Source organism: Schistocerca cancellata, chromosome 6 (genome assembly GCF_023864275.1).
Source record: "Schistocerca cancellata isolate TAMUIC-IGC-003103 chromosome 6, iqSchCanc2.1, whole genome shotgun sequence".
Taxonomy (NCBI): Eukaryota; Metazoa; Arthropoda; class Insecta; order Orthoptera; family Acrididae; genus Schistocerca; species Schistocerca cancellata.
Genome location: NC_064631.1, coordinates 364,792,004 through 364,811,230, shown reverse-complemented (window position 1 = coordinate 364,811,230; position 19,227 = coordinate 364,792,004). Strand labels below are relative to the sequence as shown.

The 19,227-nt window shown below is 41.7% G+C and overlaps 1 long non-coding RNA gene across 2 annotated transcripts in view; it reads right to left on the bottom strand.

The window, feature by feature from the left end:
- Positions 1–19,227, bottom strand: part of LOC126191211 (uncharacterized) — a 292,218-nt gene that overhangs the window by 42,121 nt on the left and 230,870 nt on the right. For both annotated transcript variants that reach the window (XR_007538329.1, XR_007538330.1), the window contains exon 2: positions 19,041–19,187. This is a non-coding gene — a long non-coding RNA (uncharacterized LOC126191211). The remainder of the gene's footprint in view (positions 1–19,040; positions 19,188–19,227) is intronic.

The window sequence follows — 19,227 nt, the reverse complement described above, 5'->3', positions numbered from 1 at the left end:
GAAGCACTGCTTCACAAGATTACCTCCTGTAATGGTATTTGTCAAGGATCAATATGGCCACAGGAACACAGCATACAAAATGATTGCCATGTACTGCTTATAGAAAAGATGCCTGGACGGACAAATCGATACATATATTAGTTCTCGACGATTAGCAGGATACGAATGCGCCGAACACACAAAATACCATAGCTATCTCTTTCTCACAATCAGTTCAGGTCCGTCATGGTGTGCTCAAACAGAGAGTGTTTATACGGGAGAAAAAGGGTCTTTTCGTACACCAGCACGACAAAAGTCAGTTACATACTGCTTGCAGCAAGAACCACGAGCAGTTTAAAAATTGTTAGCTGAACATTTCACGGTCACAGAAGTGCTTTAAACGACTCTGATTTCACATAAACTTATCTATTCTTAACACATCTGATACGTTGTCGAAGCAAAACTGGCACACCTTCGATCAGGTGTTTATCGGTCAGAATTGCTCTAATGAGACCAAAATCCTTTTGTTGAACGTGTAACACGATGCAGGGAAAAGAAACTGAAGTGCTGCTCTAAGTGCGTCATTTCTTTTGACGACTATGTTTTTACGTTTTTTTTTCCTTCCCACTTTAGCTTGGCCAGTGGACTCACAGTTATAAATACAGTATTCCTGCTTCTGCCTCAGCTAACCTGGCAGTCACAGACGAACCACCAACACATGTGTTCGTCCCGGAAGTTGTGTGGAAGATGAGAACTGCTTAAATATTCCTTAACTGCGCATTGTCACTTGCGCCGCACCCCTGGTACAGTATTTTTTTTATCAAACAGCCAGAAAGAATTTGCCAAAGTTGAGTAATTGCAGCATCCAGTTTACTGATTTTTGTCTTCAAATTTATATCACGTTTTAAATTAACGTCGATCTCTCAAGAGCAAATGGTTCTGTCACTGCTCCGCTGATATTCGGTCAACTTTTGTTGATTGTGGCACTGTTGTTCTTGTATTCTTCAGTGCGAAGACTGATCTGATACAGCCGTCCTAGTCTAGTCCATGGAAGACTCTTCATCTCTGCACAGGTACTTTAATTTGTCCCTACCCAGCCCACACACGCTTTCATTCTTTTAGACAACTTGTGCCACTAAGATCTTTTCTTCCTATTGAATTCAGTACCTCTTCAAGGGGTTATCCGATATATCGATAAATATTCAGCGTACCACTTTATTTCAAAAGGTTCTGTGTTTGTTTTGTCTGCACCATTTATAATCTACGTTTTGTATCCGTATAGGACTATATCCCAGACAAATACTTTCAGAGAAGACTTCCTTGCTTCTTATATGTCAACATATTTGTTCTTTTCTTGCTACAACCAACCTAATTTTTATATCCTCTTTACATCTGTCGTTTAAAGCCACAATATCAAGCCTTATTTGCTCCTTCATACTGTGGTACAGGTGATATTTTCTAAGCAGAAGCTTTGGCCTGCATCCCGCAATTAAAATTAGTACTATTCCTTTCTTATTAATGTTGTTGAGACTATTTCTCAGGCACTTTTTGATTCTATTTCTTTTCTTATCTTGTTTTACTATCCTGCCACTGCTTCCATGCATATTCAAAACAGATCGTGAGATTAATTTAATTTTTTTCAATATTTTATGGGCTAAAATGACGAAGCCGGGAACCTTGGATTTTATTTTCATAAATAACACGATCTTCTTATTTCTGTAAGTGCCAGTACAAGCAATCACTGACGTGCACGAGTGTCCGTATGCCCCAGACGAAAGAACCAAAAAAAGTCTTCACCGCCACCTTGTCCGTACACTTAACATTAGTAAGCAAAATATCAGCATCTTCAGGCGTTGACTGCTGACGAACTCTTTGTCCAGTGAACTCCTCAATACTTCGGACACTAGTCACAGATTTTTCCTTAAAGTTGTTAACAGCTCTGTTCATGGCTCGTCTTAATGGTTCCTTTACTCTGCGAAAATACTTAATGGAATCAGGTGAGAATCTTCACACGATTTTGGGCCAGTTATGCTGTATTGTAAATCAAAAGTAAAGTAATCGTAAAGAATAGTGCAAGTCCCTACTATAATACGCAAGTAAGTTGCCACTAAACACTCGCTTCAGTTTCAGTACAATTCACGCATTACCACTCTTCACCATGAGAGAGATCTGGGCCAGACCACAATTCCAAAATATCGTTACACTAATCGGGCTCCAATTCCTCCAACCCAAAGTCACAAAACCTCAATTAATTCGTCTTGCGCACAGCCAGTTCACAATAAATCCCTAACGATTCAATTATTTATCTGCGCCCTGCTAATCATGAATGTTTTGTGTAAGATCTCTACTATTACTTAATACTGACTTGCATCTGAACTGCTCAACACAACTTTACATCCGCAATCTATGCTGATATTCACGACTTTCGATGAACGTTCAGCACCCTCGCCGACTTTCCCCATGAACTTCGAGTTCGTTCTCAGCTTAACTGTCTCCAACCCGATCCAACCCGTTCCGCTTCCAAAATTGTGCTGACTATTCAAAACTCAGAACAACTGAGGAACCAATGAGAAGAAATAAATGAACAGCGTTATTAACACTTCGCATGTCACATAGCAGCCAGCTGCAGCTTACAATGATATCTTTGCCGCTCAGGGTACTGATTGGCTGGACATTTGTCACCACCAAATTAGCGGCGTCCTTTCGCTCCTAGCGCTTTTCTGTAGTGATACATACACAACAATTTATAAACATAACAAAATAGTTTACAAATGATAAAATTCTTTTTTCGTATATCGGTCTGTAAATTACTTCCTTGATGAGTTAAGGCGAGAAGTTCGCGTGTAACGTCTAACAAAAATTATAGCACTTTACACTTTGCTACAACATGGCGGTTGTCTCTTATTCAGTTCCTCCATACTGAGTGAGGCAACTTTAATCGAGATTCATCTTTAGACAGAGTGCAGAATTATCTTGTCGCAATCATTCGTCCTTTACAAATCTAATGTATTGCGAATACATAGAAAGAAGGATCCTTTATTGTATTATTATATGATAGCGGAACAAACACTGGTAGCAGTTACTTCTGTAAAATATGTGGGAGTATGCGTACGGAACGATTTGAAGTGGAATGATCACATAAAATTAATTGTTGGTAAGCCGGGTACCAGGTTGAGATTCATTGGGAGAGTCCTTAGAAAATGTAGTCCATCAACAAAGGAGGTGGCTTACAAAACACTCGTTCGACCTATACTTGAGTATTGCTCATCAGTGTGGGATCCGTACCAGATCGGGTTGACAGAGGAGATAGAGAAGATCCAAAGAAGAGCGGCGCGTTTCGTCACAGGGTTATTTGGTAACCGTGATAGCGTTACGGAGATGTATAGCAAATTCAAGTGGCAGACTCTGCAAGAGAGGCGCTCTGCATCGCGGTGTAGCTTGCTCGCCAGGTTTCGAGAGGGTGCGTTTCTGGATGAGGCATCGAATATATTGCTTCCCCCTACTTACACCTCCCGAGGAGATCACGAATGTAAAATTAGAGAGATTCGAGCGCGCACGGAGACTTTTCGACAGTCGTTCTTCCCGCGAACCATACGCGACTGGAACAGAAAAGGGAGGTGTGACAGTGGCACGTAAAGTGCCCTCCGCCACACACCGTTGGGTGGCTTGCAGAGTATAAATGTAGATGTACATGTCCTGCTTCGTGCATGCCTGTATCGTTTATGTCCTTTTACATCGTTGTCAAAACAAACAACATTTAAGTGACAACGTTCATAGCAAACCTCCGTGCTCTTCCATCTGTCTTATATCCATGTTGCAGCTTGCAGGGGCTCGCTGGCGCTTGTGAACAAAAGTTGTTTGCTACGTGTGACACTGATATTTAATGTATAGGCTTGTTTAACAACTAATCAAAGAATAGCCACCTTATGAAGTTCTCTGTGATGTGCCTAACAGTAAGCATTCTGGCCGACGGTACGATATCCAGTTTCGGAGGTGCCTTGAGCGCGTATTTATTTCAGACCTGTTTGTTTTTCGGAAGGACGATTCATTCGGTATTATACTTTTCTTATGGGCTTATCAATGCTGTAGATAGGGACTTGCTGTAATCACTGATTTTGTCTGTTAACATTGAGCGATCCCTATACACCAGATGTTGTTTAAGCAAGTTTTCTACTACATGGTGGTGGTTGAGTTGTTTGGCTAAATGATTGTAAAGGCCAAACAGGGGTGATCTGAGAGAGAGAGAGCGAGCTGGGGTGGCTTCCTTTTTTTTCCGACTTTGGTAGCGCTGGAAATAGATTCCAGAGAGGCGAGCGACGACTGCTGGCAATGCTGATCGCTTCTTCGTATTTTACTGTAACCGCCAATACATATCTCTGAACTGAGCAATAACTCGGATACATCTGAAATTACTTATTCGCTTGAGCAAAAGAATGTCATTTGAACCGCATTTTCGTGAAAATAAATACAGGAGTGACCTTTTCCGTTGTCACTCGATAAACAGGGTGCTAGGCATATAAGTGCAGATTTTGTTATTGGTGACTGAGGATAGTTTACCGAACAACATGACATAAGTATTTCCTTCATTTTCAGATTAATAATTGTAGCAATTAGAAGTAGCATGTTCTTATGTTGGTTAGCACCTCCAAGTTCATGTGACAAGAGCAAACCATTAATGCTTATTTTCTCCTGGGCAGCAGGTCGGCTGCTGAAGAGTGGACACCTGTACCGAAAGGCATAGTCCACTTAGTGGTACGGTTACGACCATGTGGAAAACATCGGGTAGTAAATCATGTGACATGTTTGTAGGAAGACTATTAAGTGCACAGAAAAAACGACTAACACACAGAAGTGAGTACTTATTTTGGTACAAATGATCACAATTTCTGCACTTATAGCCATAAAACTCTGAGTGTAGGCGGTATTAGTGCATATATCCCTGCTGGTGACTCAGGACGGTGTCCTGAACAACATTACATCAATATTTACGCGATTTGCAGGCTATAATTACAGCCGTTACAAATCATATGTCCTTAGGTTGGCCAGTACCTCCTAGTCCATGTGGCAACAGCACGCCATTAATGCCTATTTTCCTCTCGGCAGCAGGTCAAGAATTGAAATGCGGACGCATGGAGGCAAAACGGTTAGTGTACAATGACAGGCGTAGTCCACTTAATGATACAGTACGACTGTGCAGAAACCACAGGTCATGAAGTTTATGACGCGTTTGTCAGGAGACCGGTCGCCAGAGAAAGAAAGAAAAATACCCAACATACTGATGTGTGTATACATTAACATACCAGATAGACAAATATCTGTACTTTTGCCCATTACACCCTGTATATATAGAGTAATCAGAAACAGTCTGATAGGCTTGGAAGTGTGTTGCGCGATAGGCTGTGCTGAGAAATAATTGCTAAGAAAAAAATTCGATACGTTGCGCCATTTCCATGTTAATTAGTATTGAAATAAGCCAGTCAGGTAGTTGCTCGCCCAAACTTAAGAGGCTCGCCAGATACAGTTAGTGTCAGTTTTTCTCATAGCGTAGGCCGTAGATGATAGCGCGCGAGACTATTCAGTCTCGTTCTCTTGTTCGGTTTTAAGGAACCGAAAGAAGGACACTCTGACAACCGTCCTTGGTGGGCTGCTTGACTTTGCGAGAGCAATGGTATGGTTGGCTAACTCGGAAACGACGCGAAGTGTCCATTTTTTTCCTAACAGTTATTTCTCAGCACAACCTACCCTGCAGCACTTTTACAAGCTTTTCAGACTGTTTCTGATCGCTCTGTATAGTCTCGTAGTATCTAATTATAGATTCGGTACTTGCCGTTATTTATTAGGGCTGCTAATGCCACTGAAGTAGTAAGTATACACTATATTAACGATCTTTGGTTTGATACACTGGTTGCTATGTGTGTATCTCCAAGCGGTTTATCAGACACTTGTAGGCAAATGTTCAATCGGATCCCCAATTCCAAGTGCTAAGGTAATACAATATGCGACACTAGAACAGACGAATGAATGTGTCAGAGATCAAACGATTAACGAAAAGAGAACATAATAGTGTGTCGATTCAGTTAAAGTTGAAGTTGGCGTTACAGTAACTGCAAGAGCATCCAATCAAAGAAATGAATATCAGATCTAATATGAGTAGATATTCATCACAAGGCATAAATAATTGTAGGAGATAAAATAAGAGATTTACAGAATAATATCTGTGCATAGTCTTAGAAATCATTAAGCGGTGGTTTAAGTTACAGAGTGTATTTTTTTTTTACTAAATTTACTATATGCCAAGAAAGGATTACTGGTAATTTGCTAGTAACTTAAGAAGTGACTTGAAGCGAGACGATAAAACAATATTTCTGTATAAGGAAAGTCGTTTGCGGTCTCTGCTGCTTGTAAAGGTTTTCGAAATTGTTTTAAAGATGAGAAATGCTCGCAGAAATGCTGCGTATACCATGGTCTGAAAGTATGAACTACCCAGGAGACTTGTCAGAGAAAGAGACCTAACGGATTTGTAGACACCAGTTTAGGTTGCCAATCGATTTAACTCTTGAGGATGTTACGCAAATTGTGACTCGTATGAGAAACAAGAGTTTCACCATTTATTTCGTGAGCGGGTACAGACGGATTATGGATTATGTTTGAGGAAATACAGGATTACTACATATGATAGATGCGATTTCATAGTGTGGCACAGTTCGTGTCTTCTGCATGATGTGAGAGAGCATTCAAATTGTACGGAGAACCTCACCAAGTTTTTGTTAGCAGTGCCGTATCGACGGCGTCTACGCAGGCCACACACGTCGCGGCACCCACACCTCAGCAGGAGAGCAGCTCACAGTTGGGACGCCGGCTGCCCCCCCCCCCCCCCCCCCCCGCGAGGCTACGGACGCCACCAGAGAACGCCGCCGTTGGTGCCACTTGCTGCGTCCCGATGTATCCATCCGCGCGTCGTCTTAAGACGCCGCTCATCGAGTTCTGCCCCCAGACCTCGGAAGACTCCCAGTGAGATTACAGTGAACACTGCAGAACGCTACTAATCTTCAGGCTATATTCAAAACCACTATCAGTGATCTGCAAATGATAGACAAAACCGGCATAGACTCAGATCTTCAGACTTTTCATCTTCTGTACATATTTTAACTAAAATTAATGATGTTTGTAAATACGGTCTTAAAATCTCCAATTTGCATGTGTACAAATAGTAAAAAGAATTTTTCCCGTTCAATAGATACAAAATAGAAGCTCACTGATGTTGCTGAAACTTCAGCGAAACATGTCTAGGTAACAGGAGAGAAGAGAAAATTGTATTTTTCTCAAGGCGCACGCCTTCCAACAACAAATCTCATGATATTTTATTCATGTACTAAACGTCTAAAGTGTTCATAACAAGCCAGGTCACCCCATACCAACTACGGACACAAGTTTGTTCCCCCTTGATAATTCAGCAGATAGCGAGTATGTAATCAAATCTGTCCCACAACATACGCAACACGTTCATATCAGTCTACTGTAAGTCATCGATTTTCATGCCGACATCAGTCTGTAATGTTGGCACGAATTATTTACAGAAGAATGGAAAACCTGGCAGAGCACAATCTTGGGCACTATCAATTTGAGTTCAGCAGAAATATAGGAACGCATGAGGCAGTGTTTATCTTAAATGACTAGCCACCGAAACGAAAATCTACCTTTACATCATTAGTAGATTTAGAGTAAGCTTTTGACATTGTTGACTGGAATAGGCTCTTTAAATTCTGAGTGTAATCGGGGTAAAATGTATATAGTGGATGATTATCCACAACTTGCTCGAAATCAGCCTGTAATTAAAAGGGTCCAAGAACATGAAAGAGAAGCAGTAGTTGAGAAGGAAGTGAAACAGTGAGACAGGATAGTAATATATTCTCGATGTTACTCAATCTGTACACTGGACAAGCTGTGAAGGAACCCAAGGAAATAAACTGCCGGAAAGAGATCGGTACACCCTTTTAGAGGTATCCAGTTTACTCAAAATTTTTTACTGCAACGGTGCATGTAGAGTGCACGAAATGATTGCTTTTACGGATCAATAACACAAGCGGTTCTGAGGTACCAGAAATCGACCCTTGCTGAAACACCCATATTAGTACACAGTGCAACCTCCGTTGGCACAGGCGCTGACTGGCATCCATTCAATCGTACAGATGGCGAATACTGTCCCAGGATACGTCAAGCCACGCCTGCTCGACATGTTCACGTAGTTCCGTAAGAGTTATTGGTTGACGGCTCGCACGAGTCACTTCTCTTCTCATCGCATCCCGCGCGTGCTCGACTGGAGACAATTCTGGGTATCGTGCTGGCCAGAAAAGTTACTGCACTATTGCAGAGCATGTTGAGTTGCACGGGCAGTGTGTGCCGAGCATTATCCTATGGGAACAACATGTCACCTTCCTGTTGCAAGAAGGGCAAAAGAACGGGTCTGACAACATTCTGCACTGTTTAGCGTCCGCTCCAGAAACAGCAAAGTCGAACGAGAGTTATAGCATACCGCGCCCCTGACCATAAGGGTAGTGCGTCTTAAATGAATGTACTCTAGGAAACAGGACTCACCAGGTGTACATCGTACACGAAAACGACCATCAGCTGCGTGCAGGCATAATCTGCTTTCGTCGCTGAAGACCTTGGAGCGCCATTCCATCTTCCAAGTGATCCTCTGACGGCACCAGTCCATCCATGCACGCCGATGCCGCAGCGTGAGTGGAAGACGGGCTGGAGGTGTGCGTGTCCGTAATCCCACCGCTAATAAGTTTCGCAACAGTTCGTGTTGACACGTCTGGGCTCACAAATTCTCTTACCCGTGCTGTGCTAGCTGTACAATCTGCCATTGCTGCCTTTACAATACGACGATCCTGGTTGGTGCCTATGCTGCGTGAACGTCCAGAATCTGGTCTATGGGTGTGAGAATGTTCACGTTACCACTGATACAAGTATCGTTGCACAACTGATGCAGCATGTCCAACTTGTGTGGCAATTCTCCGAAAGAACCGTCCCGCCACTTGGAAGGCCACATTTTGACCATTTTCAAATTGGCTCATTTGGCTGTAGGAAGCACGAGTTCATCTCTGTGGCATGGTTGCTTGCTTGCTTCACACGTCTGCACCACACAGACCCGTCTGGCTGTGAGCATTCCCTATTAAAGGGTAGACACATATGGCACTCTGGTAGGTACGCCACTACGCTATCTGTTTGCGGACGACATTGAAACCATTATCAGTACATTTACCATCCCCCAGGCGGCATATGCCGTCATTATATCAAACTCGATATCGTCTTTGCAGCTGCGCTAGTTTTTTTTCCGGCAGTGTATTTTAAATAAAATCAATTATGTTCGTAAATATCGTCTTAAAAACTCAAATTTATATGTGTACAAGCAATAAAGAGTATTTTTCCTGTTTAATAGAAAGGAAAGAAAAATCCAATGACTTTGCTCAAACTTCAGCGAAACATATCTGGGGTATTGAAGAAAGCAGAAAATTGTGTTTTGCTCAAGGCGCATCCTCTCCTACAACAAACCTAATTGTGTTTTATTTATGTACTAAACGTCTGGAATGTTCATTGTTAGCCAGGCCACCGCATACCAACCACGGACACGACAACTATTCCCACTTGACAATTATTCCACATCAGACGCAACTTTTTCACACCAATCTATCGTAAATCTTCGATTTTTATGTCCACATAAGTCTGTAATATTGGTGTGTATTATTTATAGACGAATTGAAAATCTGGTAGAAACTGATCTTACAGAAGATCGATCTGGGTTCCGGAGGAATATAGCAACACGTGAGACAGTACTTATCTTAAAAGACTGGTCACAGAAAGGCAAACCAACGTTTATAACATTAGTAGATTTAGAGAAAGCTTTTGAAATTGTTGACTGGAATACACTCTTTGAAGTTCTGAACGCAAGCAGGGTAAAAAGCAGAGAGTGGTTGGTTACTCACAACTTGTACAGAAACCAGACTGCAGTTATAAGAATCCAACGACTTGAAAGAGAAGCAGTAATTGAGATGGGAGTGAGACGGTGATACAGGATAGTAGTACATTCTCGATATTACTTAACCTGTGAATGAATTATATGGAAAGGGAATAAAAATTCAAGGAGGAGAAATAAAAACTTTGAGGCTTGCCAATGACATAGTAATTCTGGCAGAGATGGCAAAGAACTTGGACGAGCAGTTGAACGGATAATTTTGAAAAAAGAGAAGTTCGTTAACATGAATGCAAGTTTAAGTGCTGGGAAGTTATTTTCCTAAGATATTTGTCTGGAGAGTAGCCTCTTACGGAAGCGAAACTTCAATGATGAACAGTTCAGGCAAGAAGAGAATAGAAGCTTTTCAGATTTGGTGCTATGGAAGAATGCTGAGGATTAAATGGATAGATCGAATAAAGGAGGTACTGAACCGAAATGGGGAAAAGAGGAATTTAGGGCAGAATTTAACTAAAAGAAAGTATCTGTTGACAGTACACATTCTGAGACTTCAACGGATCGTCAGTTTTGTAGTGGAGGGAAATGTAAGGGGTAAAAATTGTAGAGGGCTTGAAACGTTCCTTCTCTTGCGTCGGCTAGGAGCTTCCGCTGCTCTGATGAAAGCTCACTTGCGTCCGCGGTCAGAGTCCAAGCACTGTTTGTGTCTTCCAGCACGCAAAACGAATTACGCGACGTATTGCATCCAGAAACGTTTACTGGCGAACCTTTATGACTTCTATGCACTGCTACACTTATACTGACCAGTCTAAAAGATGGCCGCCTGCTTCGCTGTGACACGCGAGAGAGGGTTCAAAAGTCTATACCTTTAATCAGTGCCCTGTAGAAATTCTGCTTCTTATAGATGATGATCTGTTCCATGAAGAAAAATGGTCAGTATTCATTGTGCGACGACACAGAACATATTAACTTCCGCGTGTCGCCAGCATGCTTTGCGACACTGTGGGGTGCCATTCCTGCTCCGGATTCGGTTGGTTGATTTGGGGGAGGTGCACCAAATAGCGAGGTCATCTGTCCCTCGGATTAGGGAAGGATGGCGAAGGAAGTCGGCCGTGCCCTGTCAAGAAACCATCACAGAATTTTCCTGGAGAGATTTAGGGAAATCAAGGAAAACCTAAACCAAGATGGCCGGACGCGGGTTTGAACCGTCGTCCCCCGCATGTGCATGTGAGTCCAGTGAGCTGACCACTGCTCGGTGCGGCAGATTCTATTCTGATGAAAATCTGACCCCTTTAAATATTGTTATATTTATGTAGAAAACTCAGTGTGACGCACTTCGGCTTCTGGCTCAGAACCTGTGGCAATAGCTTCTGCTTCTGCTTCAACAGTTTCTATTGAGATCGTTGGAATAGTCCGTTGTAAAATGTTCAGCTTCTTACCGGCACTTTTGTAGACTTCCGTGGGCTCCACAAGAAACCCACGGGTTCATACTCAGTTTTGTCTTAAACCTATGTCAGCCGATTCGTTAATCTACCCTCACAGAGGTGTCCACAGATTACATTGTGCACACTACCGCCGACTGACGTTGACTATCAGTGCATATTTTTGAATCTTCGTTTTCAAGTCTGTGACGGATAAAAGATATGATTATTCCGATTTACTGTACAGCCTAGGCCACAAGATAGTTGTCACTATCCTTAGTGTTCGCTATGCATGCTATTATCTCTTAATACGTCGACTGCCGTTGGGTTTTGCGTTGAGTTAATTCTGATGCTGTGACAACTACTCGTTTTATCATCAGTGATATTGCCTAGGCTGTAAATATGCATACTATTGTAAGTCATACCTTACTGTGCGAGATTTTACTTTAAATGAAGATTAGTACTCATATACAATAGGCGGTTTCTCATCTAAAAGAATTTTATAGGATTTTATTATCTAAAAAAAAAAAAAAAAGGCGAGCTTTGTTTCTACGGAGCTCTTGATTGTACGCTGTCTAGAGCCGATCTTTTTCATGAATTTACATGTTCCCAAGTAAATAGTAAATCTGTGATGTAAAACAGTTTTATGACTAACAAATGTGTACATATCTTTTAGTCTATTGTGCTGGATATACAGAGAAGTATTAGTCTATTGTGCTGGATGTACACATAGATTTGATGTAATGCTAATGCTTCCATCATTTTTAAGTTTAAGCGGTATTATGATTACCTGTCACTTGTAAACTTGATTTGTACACCCTTATATTACTGCATGTATACTCCTTTATTATGCAGGGGCCTGAAGACGGCAAAATGAATTGCTGAAACTGGTTGCGTTCGAAATAAAATAACCTAAAGTATACGGCTGTTGGTAAAGTTTATTGAATTGAAAAGTTCGGTTTGAAGTATCGTTGCACTCTTGTAAGTGTGAGATGTGTGTCAAATTCAAGCGCAAAGTATGCTTTCTCAACGCCATAAAAAAAAATTTCCAACTTATCGGTATGACTTCAAAGTTTTGCAGCATTAAGTAAATACAACACCTACAGTAAATTAATGAAACCTCCTCCGCCAAATGTAATAGCCCTGTACGTAGAATAGACAACCTTCAAGACGGCACTTCCCAGGTAATGTACGGCTAATGCAGAAAGGAGAAAAATCAACACACATGGTAATAGAACTAGATCACGCTCATTTCAAGGAACAGTTCAAGGTAGAAGCAAACAACGGCATGTTACATAGACAACCAATGAGAGCCTTTGGAAGTAGAAACCACAATTCTTCAGATTATCGTTGAATGTCTTTCGAAGAATAATTATGAATCTATACGTGTTATAGAAATGCACGTACGTACGTATGTATGTATGTATGTATGTATCGTTAAAGCGCTCTGCAGTACAAGCATAGCGCGGAAGCGCTGTAACAGATATGTTTGAGAAGGCCGCCCACAGAATCAGGGTTTGGGGGGGAGGAGATCTTGGTGGTCGGTTCCTGTCTGAGCTGCAACCATGAGGTGGAGAGTCTTTGCTTTAGCTCTGACCAGCAGCTATTTGTGTAGCCATTGGAACATCGGTGTTACTGTAGCTATATTACAATATATTAAGCAAGGTTTGAACGACGAACCGGAGCTGGTGCCCAGGAAAATCGTTCGAATCGATTAATTCTTTTGCAAAATATATTAAATGGGCTAAAATTAATGCTCAGATAATGGCACAATTTGTATGTACACCGTTCGGATTTTACGTGCAAAAAACACGTTTTTCTGCGAGGTTTTTGAAGCGCGCCACTTCTATACTTTAAACTTGTACAAATCGGTTCAAACTTTGCGCTAAAGTAGATAACTGGATAAAGTCAAAAAGAATTTTTTTCATCCAATAATGTTTATCCGTTGTCGAGATACGATAGTTTAAAGTAGAGCTTAATGTAGCACGTAAAAATAATTCTTACGTCAACTGGATGCTCGGAAACAGCTTAAAAAGATTCAGATAAATAAAAATGCATTCTGACGACAGAACTGAAAATTTGCTTTCAAAATCTGGCTTCATTTGAATTTCACGCGCAAAAAACACATTTTTCTGACCTTTTTTTTTTTTACGCGCGCCACTTTTATGTTTCAGGCGTGCGAATCGGTTAAAATTTTGTATGAAGGTAGAGAAAGACAAGTAAGTAATCATCGTCCTGTTGTTTTGTGCGTGCGTTATCCGTTGCCACGGTATAAGCAACATGGTTCGAAAGACAACAAAAAAACCATGCTGGATCAGTTATTGCTAGAGTCAACAGAAATCTACATCAGTTGCCGGGCTATGGTGGTGTAATGTCAAAATGTCAAAAATATGTTAGATTTAAAGTTGAGTACCGGAATGAAAAATGCACCTCTCATAGCACAAAAAAGAGAATATGTCCTGGGCAGAGTTAGGGATGTAAAAGAAGGGAACTAGATTTTCGACTTAATCTGGCAGCTTCATAGGCATTTAAATCAAAACTTCTTGATATACTAGTTTTTTTTTTCTTTTGCAAGTTAACCCTGTTTTCTGATCGCAGTGAGATCTCTTAGCTGCGAGGTGTTGGCACACATGCATCTTGTAACTTATAGGCTAAAGTCCCTGATTCTGTGCCCAAATCTAGACAATTCGCCAGCGATAGTAAACACTACATAATATGGATGAAGGGCATGCATGTAAGAGCTAAAAAAGTTTTCTGGGGGTGTAAAATCTGGGGATGGATTTATTCCTGGGTGGATGACATAATGTACCATGTTACTTTACTTCACACGATGCATTATATTACATGACACCGATGCTAATACTAAAAAGTAAAAAAGCGCTAAAATATAAAGATGTATTGATTCAAATGTCTTTGAAGCTGCAAGGTAAGTCACAAAGCTAGTTCCCTTCTTTTACATCCCCAACTCTGGCCAAGACACAGTCGCCTTTTTTGTGCTATGATAGGAATATTTTTCTTTTGGTGTATGTATGTTCCACATCTCTTCCTAAACCAGTGAACCGTTCAACCAGACTTGGTTCACATATCACTTACTGTCCGGAAACAATCGCTGTGAGGTAGGAATTACCTACCTGTTAAAGGAGTGCGAGTGGCGGAGAGAAAGAACTGAAGCCTGCGACGCTCAAATTCCCAGACATTTACACACAATTTCAAATCTTTGTGAAAGTTTTTCTCCCTGAGACCTAACCTCCCGTCCCCCATCCACAAACAAAATGCTGAAAGGAAAAATGTTCAACACTTACTTCCTGTGGGGTCCTGCCCACTCCTCTCTTATAGGGTTCCTAAAGGCTGCTGCTTTCTCGGATAGCTATACATGAATTCAAGCAAATCACATTAACGGTTTTTATTACAAGAAAGTAGATTGACAATACTTTGGTTTACAATGGTGTCGCAAGCGATGGGCGACATGTAAATAATCAATGTATTTCGCTATTTACAATGTCCATGCAAGTAATGGTTCAAATGGCTCTGAGCACCATGGGACTCAACTTCTGAGGTCATCAGTCCCCTAGACTTAGAACTACTTAAACCTAACTAACCTAGGGACATCACACACATCCATGCCCGAGGCAGGATTCGAACCTGCGACCGCAGCGGTCTCGCGGTTCCAGACCGTAACGCCTAGAACCGCTCGGTGACTCCGGCCGGCTGAAAGTAATGGTTGGTTGGTTTGGTTGTTTTGGGGAAGGAGACCAGACAGCGTCGTCATCGGTTTTCAAGTAATGAATGTGGATCACAAGTCCGGGTCTACTAGTGCACGTCTTCTACTGTCCGCATCTTCTACTGTCCAGTCGACGCTGGCAGGGACGGCGCTTATATTCTCTTCTGCTAGACGCCGCTCCTGTCGTGGTGCGGTTCTAGTCAGCGAACTATTGGCTGACGTCGTCTCACCGCCTTCCCGCTATTGGGTTCTTCATGTCGTGCCAGCGCTTGCCGCTACGTCGGAACACTACGTATTCGCTGTAAATGCAGTAGAACTGCCGCATCAAGCACGGTGTTTAAATTTATTACTTTTTGCTTCTAACTCTATTAGCAACACACTTCGCAGATAGTATGCAAATGTACTCCAGAATGCACCTACGAAATTAAATCATTGTACGAGACATATCTCAGGAGATACGACGTGATTAACACTAACATACGTGAAAAATTGGTGCCCCATGCACGACGTGTAGATTAATTACTTCTTTACTGCTACTCTATTCTTAAGACATTTTGTAGTCAGTATCTACATATGCCGCTCAATGTACCCACAAATTTGAATCACTGGACGACACATAGTTCTGGAGATGTGACACCAAAAACATTGAGCTGCGTGAAAACGAAACTGCAGGGCGGCTTACAAATGAAATATGTGCACAAATATCTGTGAAATATGTTACATATATGAGAAATACACTCTAAGAAAAAAACCTAAGCACCACGAAGGAATTATCCGAATGGAGCGGAAATCCGTAGACGGGATGAACATATCCAGACAAACAAACGACTGTAATTTAAAAAATATTGATCGATTTATTCAAGAGAAAAAGATCACAAATTGAGCAAGTCAGCAACGCTTTGACACACATCTGGCCATTATGCCAGCAGTTATTCTGCATGGCTTTGACTGATAGAATTGTTGGTTGTCCATCTTCTGTCCATTTGGTGCGTTATATCAACAAAATCCCGAGCTGGTTGGAGGGCCCTGCGACAACGCTCCAAATGTTCTCAATTGAGGAGAGATCCGGCGACCTTGCTGGCCAAGGTAGGGTTTTGCAAGCACTACTCGGCATGTGCGTACGGACATTATCTCGCTGAAATGTAAGCCCAGGACGGCTTACCAAGAAGGGCAACAAAGCGGAGCGTCGAATATCTTCCACGTACCGCTGTGGTGTAACGATGCCGCGGATGACAACCAAAGATGCACTGCTATAAAATGAAAGGGCACCACAGACCATCATTCTTGGTTGTCAGGCCGTATGTTGGGTGACAGTCAGGTTGGTGTCCCACCGCTGTCCGGGCCATATCTTCATTCCAGGTCTCTTCCATATGTACGGTCTTCTTTCGTAAGGCAATGTTTAACTATAAAATGAGGAAACAATGGATACTAGTGTATCAGCAACACATAATAAGGGAAGAAATCTGTTTACGAACCATTAGGTAAGTTCCAGTTCCAGTGTACCATTATCTCTTATGCAGAATACATAAGCCCTCTGAAGACTCTAAATGACACATCTCGCATCTTCCTTAGTACGTCGCCTTCTGATTTGTTTGGTTTGTGGTAACAGCGTCTGTAAGGCCCAACAAGTGATTTTATGCGAGCCGCTCATGTGTCGCGAATTAAGTTAAATAATTATTAATCACGTGCTGATATCGACGAGTTGCGGCGGGTCGGGGTTTGCCGTCTCTTTCATTCATTGTCCACCTACCGCAGTACGGCTTCCTTGAGACGTCCCTTCACCCTGCAGTAGTAGATAGACTACTCACTAGGCCGTGTAAAGCAGCGTTGATGAAACCACGACCTAATACCTACCACACAGAGGCCGCGTAACTCAACTTGCGAATCATATCCTGTAAGTTCATTTTTACAAATTTTGGGTGGTGGGTAAATGCAGTTTACCTGCAGTAAGCCTTCGGAAATTTTAGTGAACTGATTTTTATTCTTAAGGAAGCACACAAATTTGCTATCAAGTCCGAAATTATTATTTTTAACTGCTCTACTATTCCCAGTACTGGACGACCACGTGTCGTCAAAAAACGTAGAAGCCGCTATGTAGTCCAGGACAGGCAGCGATCTGTGGCAGATCTGACGACAGGTGCAGTCAGAAGTGTTTCGCAGCAGACCGTTCAGAGGCCCCTGTTGAACGTGGAGCTCCACATCATACGACCACTACGTGCCCCTGTGTTGACCCAAGACATCATCAGTTATGATTGCTATGGCCACAGCATCACTGAGCTTCCACCATGGATCAATAGAAACGTGTCGCCTATGGAATGAATCGCATTTATTGTTACACCACGTCGATGGTTGGTCCGTTACACGCCTTCACCCTTGCGAAAGGTAGCACGAAACACGACACCGCGTCGAGGATGTAGGCCGGTGAGGGCAGAATTATCCTGTGGAGTTGGGTTCCCATGGGATCTGTGGCGGTAATCGAAGTCATATTGACGACTGTGAATGTTTGGAATTAATTAGTAACATGATGAACCAAACTAGCTACAGTCCATTCAAGGAGTTTGGTCCCAGAGTTCGGTTGTGCTAGGTAACTGTTATAAGTCATAACTATGTATACATACTACAATGCTTATTGCGTAAACACAGTTCATAATCCGAATTCACAACAACAGCAGCCATCGGCCACGTTTTCCTAATGTTGTCAACTTACTTTTGGTAGGCGTAAACAAAATTACAGGTATTGTCGGTCTCAGCGAAATCTCAACATCAACTCACAGTCAACTGCCTTCTGGTAACTCTAAAAAATCTATGTATAAATACAATTCTCCTCGTCAGTTTAAACGATTTAAGGTCACAGAAACAAAATGTAAATATGTACTTTAAAGTAGAATTAAATTACCTTAGGTTTCCACTATTTTAATTTATTTGAGTTTTAACAAAAGAATTTTGTCTTTTTATGTTAAATTAGTAGTGTTATTGTAACAGCTACACTTAAATCAACTATTCCTTCCACAACTTGTTATGCCATCTTAGCAAAACAAAACAAATAATTTTTATGAAATTTAAAACGACTGTGAAATACTGAGTAAAATGTCTCGTGTTAAATGAGTTTTTGTGGTGATTTCTAAACTGGTTTTAGATTTTGCGAGTCTGTATTAATTATGAATTTACTGAGAATTTAATATTATGAATAATATTTTATTAATATTAATTCACCTGGTGCATCTGGGTTACAACTGTATGCATGAAACACGGTCTTTTGTCCTCTAGCATTAGTTGAACGAGCGTTACTTTTGATAACAGTTGATTAATTGAAGACCACGCTGGATTAGCGGAGCGGTCTATGGCGCTGCAGTCATGGACTGTGCGGCTGATCCCGGCGGAGGTTCGAGTCCTCCCTCGGTCATGGGTGTGTGTGTGTGTTTGTCTTTAGGATAATTTCGGTTAAGTAGTGTGTAAGCTTAGGGACTGATGACCTTAGTAATTAAGTCCCATAAGATTTCACACACATTTGAAACTTTTTTTTTTGTTTAATTGAATTGCAGTACTGAATCACAGTTTCTTCTGTTAACATGTGACACAATTTTTGGATTATCCAAATATTTCACGTAGTTCTACCATCAAACCAATTCTCTTATTGTGACTTTTAGTTGTTATAAATCATCAGTGAACGGTGACCACCGGTATTTTCGGGAAGGACTGAAACAGGGGATTACAAATCTTCATTCACCTTTTTATGACACAGTTTAATTGACCATTAATTTTAACAAGTCCTCTGATCAACATTTAACTTGCGTTGTCTGAAATCGATAAGGCGGTTACCCCAGCGCGCGAAATGAGCCTGCACACGAGTGATTTGCTTACGGGTGGGTGGACTATCCAGGAGGAATCCTACACTCCGGAACAATTCTACAATAGCAGAAGATTATAAATCAATAGCTGGTCCTACCTGACCGCTGATGTCCGTCGCGATGCATTACAGCTGATCAAGAGACGCCAAGTCAGCAGCAGTTCCCTCACACAGCTGCTGGCGCACTTTGAGTTCAGTACCAGTATCAGAACAGATTCTCGCCTCCCTACTGACAGGACAGTGTACCTGCCAAAAAATAATTAGCAGTTTGTCAAAAAAGAAAATC